The sequence below is a fragment of the Callithrix jacchus genome, chromosome 5 (assembly GCF_049354715.1).
Source record: "Callithrix jacchus isolate 240 chromosome 5, calJac240_pri, whole genome shotgun sequence".
Taxonomy (NCBI): Eukaryota; Metazoa; Chordata; class Mammalia; order Primates; family Cebidae; genus Callithrix; species Callithrix jacchus.
The window spans coordinates 39,442,059-39,453,384 of NC_133506.1; positions in this window are offsets into that span (position 1 = coordinate 39,442,059).

Sequence of the window (11,326 nt, forward strand, 5' to 3'; positions counted from 1 at the left end):
GTTGTCCAGGCTGATCTCGAACTCTGGAGCTCAAGTGATCCTCCAGCCTCAGCCTCCCAAAGTGCTGGGATCGCAGGCATGAGCCACTGTGCCCTGTGAGACTGGCTTTTGACCACAGACTTACATTTTCAGCTCACCCAGCCCTGTCTAAGCCCTGCCCAGCCCACATTTGATGGACCGCATATTAGTCAGCTTGGGCTGCTGTAACAACGGAAACTGGCTGGGCACAGTGGCTCATGCCTGTAATCCCAGCACTTTGGGAGGCTGAGGCAGGCAGATCACGAGGTCAGGAGCTTGAGACCAACCTGACCAACATGAGGAAACCCCATCTATACTAAAGATACAAAAATCAGCTGGGTGTGTTGATGCGTGCGTGTAATCCCAGCTACTCAGGAGGCTGAGGCAGGAGAATCACTTAAACCCAGGCGGTGAAGTTTGCAGTGAGCCAAGATCATGCCACTGCACTCCAGCCTGGGCGACAGATCAAGATTCCATCTCAAAAAAAAAAAAAACAAGAAACAAACAAACAAAAAAACCAGAAATTAATTTTCTCACAGTTCTGGAGACTAAGAGTCCAAGATCAAGGTGCCAGCGGGCATTGTTTCTTCTGTGGCCTCTCTAGATGGCCACCTTCTCTGTGTCCTCACATGGTCGTCTCTCTGTGCCTCTCCATCCCTGGGGTCTCCCTGCATGTCCAAGTCTCTTCTTCTTATGAGGACACCTGGTAGACTGAATTAGGGCCCACCCTAATGGCTTCATTTTTAATTCAATCACCTTTGTAAAGGCCTTATCTCCAAGTACAGTTGTATTCTGAGGCATTGGGGGTTAGAACTTCAACGTGTGAGTCTGGGGGAGCACAGTTCTGTCCCTGATAGACAACGCTGGTTAAGTCCAACCACTGGTTCCCGGGCCGGGTGAAAGGAAACAGGCGCAGATCGGGAAGGATTCTGTGTGGCTCACAGTAACTAGGTCACTCTTCAGGGAGTGCACTGTGAAGCTGAAATGCAGCCTGCTTGCCTCCAGCGCACTGCTGTCCAGCCTAGTAAACCCACACAGCCCTGCAGGTGCCATGCACGCTGTGCTGACAGCGCACGGGGATATTTACTGATAAGTCCAGGAAGACACTCCCACATCTCCTCAATGACTCTAGGCCACACCATTTGTCACCTTTCCTGTGTGCCTTCCTAAAAACTCCAAGCTTCCCTAGAATCCTTTGACTCCCATCCACAATATATTATTAGCATAAAGGGAGTCCACAAACTCATGACCACAGAGGTAGCTGCAAATTCCAATGTGTATGTTATGCATTGCTCTAACATAAGCAAAGGAAGGAGACAGATGGACAAGAGGGAATGGTGGGGACTGGGGCTAAGTGGAGACCGACTGCCCTGCAAAAAGCACTTTTTAAAGTCAATGTGTGTCAGACACCATGCCAGCCCAACACAAACCAACCAACAAAACCAAGTCTGCCAACCAAATGCAGCCTCCGAGTATCTAGTTTGTGACCTCCACTGAGAATATGGTTAAGAGGACCGGCTTTGAAGACAGACCTGGTTTGGAACTGCACTGTCTGTGCTTCTGTGAAGCATGGTCTGGTCTCAAATCTTACAGCCGTGTGAGAAATATATGAAATAAAGCATATGGCGCTTAGTGCAGGCCTGGCACATAGCAAGTGCAAAATTAATAGTAGCTACTAATATTATTGTGGTAAATCAGAAAGCAGTGATTTAAGCCTCATCTGGGGAACAGTGCGGAGAGTACTCATGTGTGGAGTAGTGGCGCCTCCTGGTGGTCATAATTAGGAACTGCAGAGAAGTGTAGCCGGCCTAACAGAATGACCAGCAGCCAAGAGGGCTTTAGGGTCAGACGATGGGTTTGAATCCAGTTCTGCCATCTGTGACACATGTCATTCACCTCCATGCTTAGCCTCCTTATTTAACTCCCCTATACCTACAGCCCCACGGAGTGGCTCTGACAACTTAACGAGGCAATATAGTATCACTTAGTATGCAGGAAAGCTCTTAATAGGCGCCGTGAGCCTAAGACATCCCAGCGCGATGTCAGAACTCAGAACAGCCCCGCGCCACACTGCCAACACCCTTCTCTCTTGTGAGAAGGTGAAACAGGTGGGTCCCCTGTTGTTGTTTTTTTCTTTTATTTATTTTTTTGAGACGGAGTTTTCTCCTGTTGCCCAGGCTGGAGTGCAATGGTGCGACCTCAGCTCACCGCAACCTCCGCCTCCTGGATTCAAGCGATTCTCCTGCCTCAGCCTCCCGAGTAGCTGGGATTACAGGCACATGCCCCCATGCCCGGCTAATTTTGTATTTTTAGTAGAGATGGGGTTTCACCATGTTGGTCAGGCTGGTCTCAAACTCCCCACCTCAGGTGATCTGCCCACCTTGGCTTCCCAAAGCGCTGGGATTACAGGCGTGAGCCACTGCACCCGGCGTATTTTTTCTTTTATTGGGTGGCGATGGGAAGGGGTTACTCCGGACTGGAGCCCCTGACCTGAATAAGATCTGCTATAGACACCTGAAATTCACCGGAGCAAAGTATTCCTTTGAGTTATGCATTGCTGTTTTCAGACTTCCCTTTTAAACTGCAAGTTCCCCTGGGAGGCTGACTGTATTCATCCCAAATACCCAGGTGAGGACGAGTTTCTCAGCTGCTCCCCTCCCTGACAGGAGGGGCCTGGGGGACACTTTGTTCTGTCCTTTACCTCCCTTTGGGTCCCTGCCCCAGTCACACCCTTCTGCACACTTGCCATTGCTGGCCTGCATAGCTGGCTTCCTGCCTGCCCGGGATGGGAGACCCTGCCCTCAAGCTGGCTGCGTTGTCCCCAGGAGGTGGAGAGCCAGAGGCCAGGCCTGACCTTAAACTGCAGGGGCCCCTCTCCCATGGCCCACTGGGGAAGCACCCCATGCCCAGGCCTGCTCAGCCCTGCTCCTCCTCCCAAGGTCCTGAGCTCTTCTTCCAGCAAACAGCAGCAGCATCTGCCTAGAAACACAGAAGGGGACCTCCACTCAATCCTTTCCTGCTGCCAGACGGAGAAATAAAAGCAGGAGTAACAGACGCTGGCAGAGCACGTGTGCTGGGGCCTGTGTTGGGCAATGCAGGCCCACTGGCTCCCTTCATCATCTCGCCAACACCCCGGGACAGATGCAATGCTTGTCCACATTTCACAGATGAGGAAACTGAGGCTCAGAGGGCTGAGTGACTTGCCCAAGGTCACAGAGCTAGACAGCAATGGAGTCCGGGTGGGAACCAGCAGACCAACGCCTGGCCCTTCACTGTGGTGCAGTTACCCAGTGATGAGCCATTCCTTCCACCTCCAAACCCAAGAGGCCTGCTGCTGACTGACGGACATCCAACCCATCACCCACTGTCAGATTCATCACGCATGAGCATAAATGCTCGAAGTAAACACTCTGACCCACTCTGACAAATGTCACTGGCCAAATAGGTGACTGGTCAAAACTGACTAATGGACAGTCATTTGGCTTGGGAAAGCTAGGACCTGACTCATCTTTGCTTTTAAGAGACCTTAATTTTTCTTCATTTTAAAATTAAAATTGAGGTATAATTTACATCCTTTAAAATGCCCACATTTTAGGTATACAGACTGATGCTGTTTTGTTTTTTGGTTTTTGAAATGGAGCCTGCATCTTGCTCTGTCACTCAGACTGGAATGCAGCCACACAATCTCAGCTCACTGCAACCTCCACCTCCTGGGGTCAAGGGATTCTCCTGTCTCAGACTCCTGCTGGGATTACAGGTGCATGCCACCACACCGGGCTAAGTAGACATGGGGTTTTGCCATTTTGGCCAGGCTAGTCTCGAACTCCTGACCTCAGGTGATCGGTCCACCTTGGCCTCCCAAAGTGCTGGGATTCCAGGCATGTGCCATGACGCCTGGCCAGATTGATGAAGTTTGACACACGCATACGTCCCAGTCATACTACAGGACATTCCTGTCTCCCTAGAAATCCCCCACACCCCTTTCCCACCAACCCCTGCCCCCACTGCTCTGGGCAGCCATTGTTCTGATTTCTATCACTGCAGCGAGGTTTTGCCTTTTCTAGAATTTCATACACGTGGAAGCACTGGGTATGTACATATCGATGTGTCTGCTTCTTTCACTTAACATGACGGCTTTTGAATTCATCCATGCTGTTCCCTGAATGACTTTAATTTCTTCCTTTTTGTCCCTGAGTAGGTTTCCATTGTAAGCGATCAGGCACAGTTTGTTTTTCTGCTAAGAGTCATGTGTGTTGTTTCTAGGTTTTGGCAATTACGCCTAAAGCCGCTATGAACATTCTTGTACAAGTCTTTTTGGACATATGTTTTTATCTATTTTGGGTAAATACGTGGGAGTGGGAGTGCTTGATCATAGGGTAGGTATATGTTTAACTTCAAAGAAAAACCTGCCAAACCATTTTCCCAAGTGAGTGAATAATCTGGCCAACTAATTTTAACTACTCATCTGGTGAGCCAGCACTACCTACCAACTGACCTCCTTTCCAGGCGAATACCATGTGACTCATTAGCTGGGCTTCCAGGGACTAGAATGGTTCCCGGAGATAGGCTGGGTGCTGACCAGAAGCAAAGGCTGACATTTGAGAAGTTTCCTGGCTGGCTGCCTGCCTTCTGGGGCCTGTGCTGGGCACTGCAGACCCATCGTCTCACTTCCGCCCCAGCTCCTCTTGCAGGCTTCTGAGGCCAAAGAACTTCTGTGGGGCCATGCATCCCAGCTCCCTCTAAGGAGGCCCTCAGCAAGATGCTCATTCAGTCCCTCGCATCAGTGCCAGGTGGAGGAATGTGACCAGGGCTATCCTGAGGCTGCAGGTGGCCAGGGGAGGTAGGAGGGAGAAGGCAGGGCCTCTCCAGTCCAGACTTGAGTTTCGTGCTCAGGTGTGAGGCTGCACAGCCCAATACACCTCAGATCTGGGAGAGGGAATTCTCGGAGCGTGAGGACGGTAGTGTCAATGGCAGCTCAGCCCGGGCCTCAGGTCAGTTATCAATTGCTGCGTAATGAAGCATCCCAAGCTTATGGATTAAAATGATTCTTTATTCTACCTCACACACCTGTGGGTTGACTAGATGGCTCTCCTGCCCCACATGGTTGGCTAGGGCAGCAGGACACTGGAGCTGGAGCATCAAAGACAGCTTCTCTCCATTTCCAGAGCTCAGCTGAGAGGACTGAAACATCTGGGGCTGGCTGGGCACCTCTCTTCTTCCTCCATCCGTGTGGCCTGTCCATGGACCTAGCTTGGGCTTCCTCATCACGTGGTGGACTTAGGGGCATTGGGCCTTTTTTTTTTTTTTTTTGAGATAGGGTCTCACCCTGCCGCCCAGGCTAGTGTGCACCTGTGTGATCACAGCTCACTGCAGCCTCGACCTCCCTGGGTTCCGGTGATCCTCCCATCTCAACCTCCTGAGTAGCTGGGACTACAGGCACATGCCACCATGTCTGGCTAATTTTTCTATTTGTTGTAGAGAATGAATCTCACTATGTTGCCCAGATTGGTCTTGAACTCCTGGGATCAAGTGATTCACCCACCCTTGGCCTCGCGAGATGCTAGCATTACCGATGTAAGCCACCATGGACAGCTGGACTTCTTACATGGTCTAGTAGGCTGAATAGTGTACCCCCAAAATTCATGTCTGCCCAGAACCTCAAAATACAACCTCATATATGGTTGTATATGGCCTCATCTGAACTAGCTACATCTGCGAAGATGCAAACAGCCTTTGCAGATGTCACTAGTTGAGATGAGGTCATACTGGGTTAGGCTGGGCCCTACATCCAAAGTCTGATGTCCTTCTAAGGAGGGTGGAAGACAAATAGATACACACAGATGAAAGCCATGTCAAGGCAGAGGAAGACTAGAGCTATGCCAATACCAGCCATGAAATGCCAAGGACTGCCAGGAGCCAAGACACCGGCATAGAACCGATTCTCCCCCATGGCCTCCAGAAGGCCCCAGCCCTGCCAACACCTTGATTTTGGCCTTCCAGCCTCCAGAACAAAGACAGAACACATTTCGGTTGCCTTAAGCTGCCCAGTTCATGGTAACTTGTTATGGCAGCCCCAGGAAACCTGAGGGTGGCTGAGGTCCAAGGATGAAGCAGAAGGTATGGCGTCTCAAAGGCTGAGCCCCAAACCCACAGAGCATCACCCCGCCTCTCTTCACAGCCAAAGCAGTGCCTCTCGGTGGAGGTACCATTAACACCGGAAGGGTCTCGTCCTGTTTGGCAAGGGCAGAGGCACTGGAGTAGGAGGTTGTTCTGTGCGTTCGGGACATTTAGCGGAGTCCCTGCTTCCACTCAGTATCGATAGCACCCCCACCAGGCCCAACAACCGAAAATGTCCCCAGAGATTGCCCGATGTGTCCTAGAGGACAAACCACTGTGGGTTGAGAACCACTGGGTTAAAGTAACAGGATCAGCTCAGCTCCCAGGGGAACGGGCTGCACCAGCAGGTGAACACCAGCAGGCTCCTGAGGGCCACCAATGGGGCATTCTCCTACTTCAGGATCACCTGGAACTTGCCTTGAGTTTTGCAGGACGCATCCCACAATCCCCAGATCTTTTTTTTTTTTTTTCCTTAGAGACGGGTTCACTCAGTTGCTCAGGCTGGAGTGCAGTGGTGCAATCACGGCTCACTGCAGCCTTGAACTCCCAGGCTCCAGTGATGCCTCAGCCTCCTGAGTGGCTGGGGCTGCAGGCACATGTCACTATGCCCAGCCAGTTTTTTTTTTTTTTAAGAGCTGGGGTCTTGCAATATTGCCCAGACTTGTCTCAAACACCTGGGATCAAGCAATTCTCCTGCCTTGCCCACTCAAAATGCTGGGATTACAGGTACAAGCCACGTGCTTGGATCCCCAGAGACCTTGAATCCTATGGGTTTCACCTTATGAAGTGAGTCCCAGGTGGGGGTCAGAAGGTGGCGCCCAAGTCCAGGACCCCATCAATGGTTACCTGTGACTTTGGGTGCTTCTGCACATTTGTTGCCAACTTGAGATGCAGAATTCAAACCACCACAGCGCTGCTCCCTGTACCAGCTGAGAAGTGTAGGAAAACGATGTGAAGCCATGTGTTTTGCCCTGGGCAGTCTGATGGGCAAGACATTAATGTACATGTGTCTAGGTTGGGCACTGCAAAAAAAGATGCCACATCTAAGGACAACAGGGCAAACATACTAACTCACATAAGTGGCAGAGGTAAAGATTTGTGGGCTCCCACCTGAGTCCTGGAGCAGCATAGGAGAGCCTCTGCCCACCAGAACCAGTGCTGACAGCCCCAGCCATGCCACACGCTTGGGGGAACGCATTCACCCTGTGCCGTACCCTCCGCTGCCCAGCTCCAAACCTACACTGTGGCCTCAGCATGGCAGGCTGCTGTCGGGAGCACATACTGGCATCTGTGGTGGGGGTGTGTGTAGCACTGAGCGTGGCACCTGTACATGCAGCGGAGCTCGCCTGGGAGGAAGCGGCGTAGGATTTGCCTGATTTCTTGCGTGTTGCATCCACGCTGGATGTGGATTTAGAAGGGCTGCTTTTTTTTGTTTGCTTGATGTTTTTAACTGATAAATTTTCACATCTCCATCTCTGTAGCCATGACCCAAATCATAATGAAATCTTTCTATCACCCGATAGTTCCCACGTACGCTGGCTCATCAGTAATTCCACCTACCTCTCTCCCCACCACCTCCCCAGGTAACCACCACCCTGTTATTGCCATAAACTGAGCTTGCCTGCTGTTCTAGTGCTTTATATAAATGGACTCATCTATTACCTTTTGTGTCTGGGTTTCTTTCTTCAGCACCATTTTTTGAGATTCATTCCTGCAGCTATAGATAGCCATCCCTTGTACTTTTAATTAATTCATTTATTCATTTGTTTATTTATTTATGTTTTGAGACCGAGTCTTGCTCTGTCGCCCAGGCTGGAGAGCAGTGGCACAATCCTGGCTCACTGCAACCTCTACCTCCCCAGTATAAGTGGTTTTCCTGCCTCAGCCTCCCAAGTAGCTGGGATTACAGGCTTGCGCCACCACACTCAGCTAGTTTTTTGTGTTTTTTTAGTAGAGACATGTAGGGAGCCATGAGCCCCATACGTTGGGTGCCACAATGTCTAGGCAACCAGCCACATATCACCCGTGGGTACCCCGAGTTCGATGGGACAAAGGAATGAGAAAAAGACAGATTAAGAGAGAAAGTGGGACCAGGGGCCATCAGTTTATTACTTTGGAGGAGACAGTGAAGGCCCCAAACTCTGGTCATCCACACTATTTATTGATTACAAACACTTTGATCTATAGGATAGGGGTGGAGTGATGGTGGAGTCAATCAGTGAGCTGGAAGTCAATCAGTGAGCCGGAAGTCAGTCAATCGGTGAGCCGGAAGTCAGTCAATCGGTGAGCCGGAAGTCAGTCAATCGGTGAGCCGGAAGTCAGTCAATCGGTGAGCCGGAAGTCAGTCAATCGGTGAGCCGGAAGTCAGTCAATCGGTGAGCCGGAAGTCAGTCAATCAGTGAGCCGGAAGTCAGTCAATCGGTGAGCCGGAAGTCAGTCAATCGGTGAGCCGGAAGTCAGTCAATCGGTGAGCCGGAAGTCAGTCAATCGGTGAGCCGGAAGTCAGTCAATCGGTGAGCCGGAAGTCAGTCAATCGGTGAGCCGGAAGTCAGTCAATCAGTGAGCCGGAAGTCAGTCAATCAGTGAGCCGGAAGTCAGTCAGTGAGCCGGAAGTCAATCAGTGAGCCGGAAGTCAATCAGTGAGCCGGAAGTCAATCAGTGAGCCGGAAGTCAATCAGTGAGCCGTAACTAGTGTGTCATTCTAAGGATTGATAACAGTGGCGGTTTGGGAGTTTCACAAAACAAGAACATGTGGTTATCTTTAGCCTGTTATCTATGTGCAGCTGGTAGATCGCGGGCCTTACAAGGAGCCTACAAGTCTGTCTACATCATAGTGCTATGAAGGGGTTTCACGTCCTTGAGCACAATGTTTATGGTAACAGAGCCGAGGTCACCCTGCACCGGAACACGAGGCATAGAGAAGTCTTCCTCCTCGGATTCCTCCTGCGGCATTCCACAGTTTGTTGTTCCTTGTTTATATGTTACTCATAACCAATTTATGTAGGCACTCCGTAAGTCCTTTCTCCTTTGCTCTTTTCACAACAGAGACGGGGTTTCACCATGTTGCTCAGGCTGGTCTCAAATTCCTAGGCTCAAGCGATCCACTCGCTTCAGCCTCCCAAATCCCTGTACTTTTTATTGGTATGCAATATGATAGAAAGAAGCTTGGTTTATGAAACTGCAGTTCCTAAACAAGATGCTACTGTTTATGGCCCAGTGCCAGAGCCCCTACCCCCTCCTCTCCTTCCCCCAACTCCATTTTTACCCTTTGGCCATGACCACTGTCACCCAACTCACCTGAAGGGAGCACCCCGTCCCACCTCAGTCCAGCTTTCCCCCAGGGCTGCCTGTGATTGTTCAGGCTGTGCAATGCCATCTTGACTTCAGAAATCCCTGGGGAAGAGGTGCTGGATATGCTAACTACCCCGCTTCGATTATGATCCATGGTATGCATGTGATATCACATGTACCCCATAAATATGCACAAATATTGCATATCAATCCAAGATGGAGAAGTACTGTAAAAATAAATTACTGGAGGAAGAGAAGGCTTTTTCCAGTTTGCACACTGGCCCTGCCTGGCTGGCAGCAGGTTCTCGACTTCCCATGACCAGAGCCCTTTCAAACTGTTTTGGCCCCAGTGCCATTGCTGCAGGTGGAATAGGCACAGCTGGCTCATCTGGGATAGAAAGTGCATGGACAGCTTTGTCCGGAAGGAGAGGAAACTCCCCCTGCACATAGCTGCTGTGCTGGGTTCCAAATTCCTTGTCCTGCTCCAACTCACCCTTGAAGCACTGTTCCGCTGCAGCCCTCCCCACTCTCACCAGAGTCAGGGGTACACCCGCACCACCTTCCAGGTAATACAGCGTAGCAGAGCACAGAGACCACGGCACCGACAGTTCTGCCACTCCACACAGCCTCAACTTCCTCATTTGTCAAATGGGCACAACGACAGCAACTAGCTCATTTGCTTGGTGAGAAAATGTGGTAAGATAATCTAGGTCAAGTCCTGGCACGGTGCCTCGTGCACAGTTGGTCACTGAATATTACTTTTGGTTGATCTGTGCAGGACAGTTCTCCAGGTGGGCTTGGGTCAACCCCGCCTGCCACAAGCTCTTTTTTTTTTGAGTCTCACTCTGTCACCCAAACTGGAGTGCAATAATTATGTGATCTCAGCTCACTGCACAACCTCCACCTCCCAGATTCAAGCCATTCTCCTACCTCAGCCTCCCAAGTAGTTGAGATCACACATGTGTAATCTCACCACGGCCAGCTAAGTTGTATATTTTTAGTGGAGATGGAGATTTGCCATGTTGGCCAGCCTGGTCTCAAACTCCTGACTTCAAGTGATCCACCCACTCCGGCCTCCTAAAGTGCTGAGATTACAGGCATGAGCCACGACACCCAGCCACCCGCTTTCTTGCTTATGGTTCTCAGGATGAACTTGGCATGTGCTGGGAATGCAACATCCGGAGATACGTAGGAACTGGCTTTAACAGCCCAGGCTCCGTTCCTCTTTCTCCTGCAGAGTATCCTTAGGCGTTTTAGCCCAGCCTATCATGTTGCCCCTGAAGTATACAACCTGGACTGGGCTGTCTTTTGGGGTCTCTCAGCTGTGGTACAAGTGGGACACACATGGAGAGACTCCATCCACCCTGGGCAGACTTCCTGAGCCTGGGGGACTGGCTGGCAATGAATCCCAGGCTTCTGTTGTGCCTTGCTGCCTGTCTGTAAGAAATAAACCCAACTCATTTTGTGTAATTTGTGTGCATGGGTGTTCCATCTCGCCGGATTCAGGCAAGCTGGTCACCAGTGCACAGAAACCCTGCTCCACAACCGGGAATCTAGTCGAAACTCCAGCACTAGTGCTGATTTGAGTGGACTCAATACCTGGGTAAAAATACACTTCTGCCCCTGTTCTTCAGTTTCCGCATCTATAAAAGAGATGGTATGCCTGTAATCCCAGCCTCTGGGAGGCCGAGGTAGGCGGATCACTTGAAGCCAGGAGTTCAAGACCAGCCTGGCCAACATGGCAAATCCCCATCTCTACTAAAAATACAAAAATTAGCTGGGTGTGGTAATGCACGCCTATCATACAGGTGACCCATAAAGTCACTTCCAAAGCTCACATTCTATAAAGCTCTGATTCCCAGAGGCTAAGAGCTCCCCACCACCACCACCGTTTTTCGTA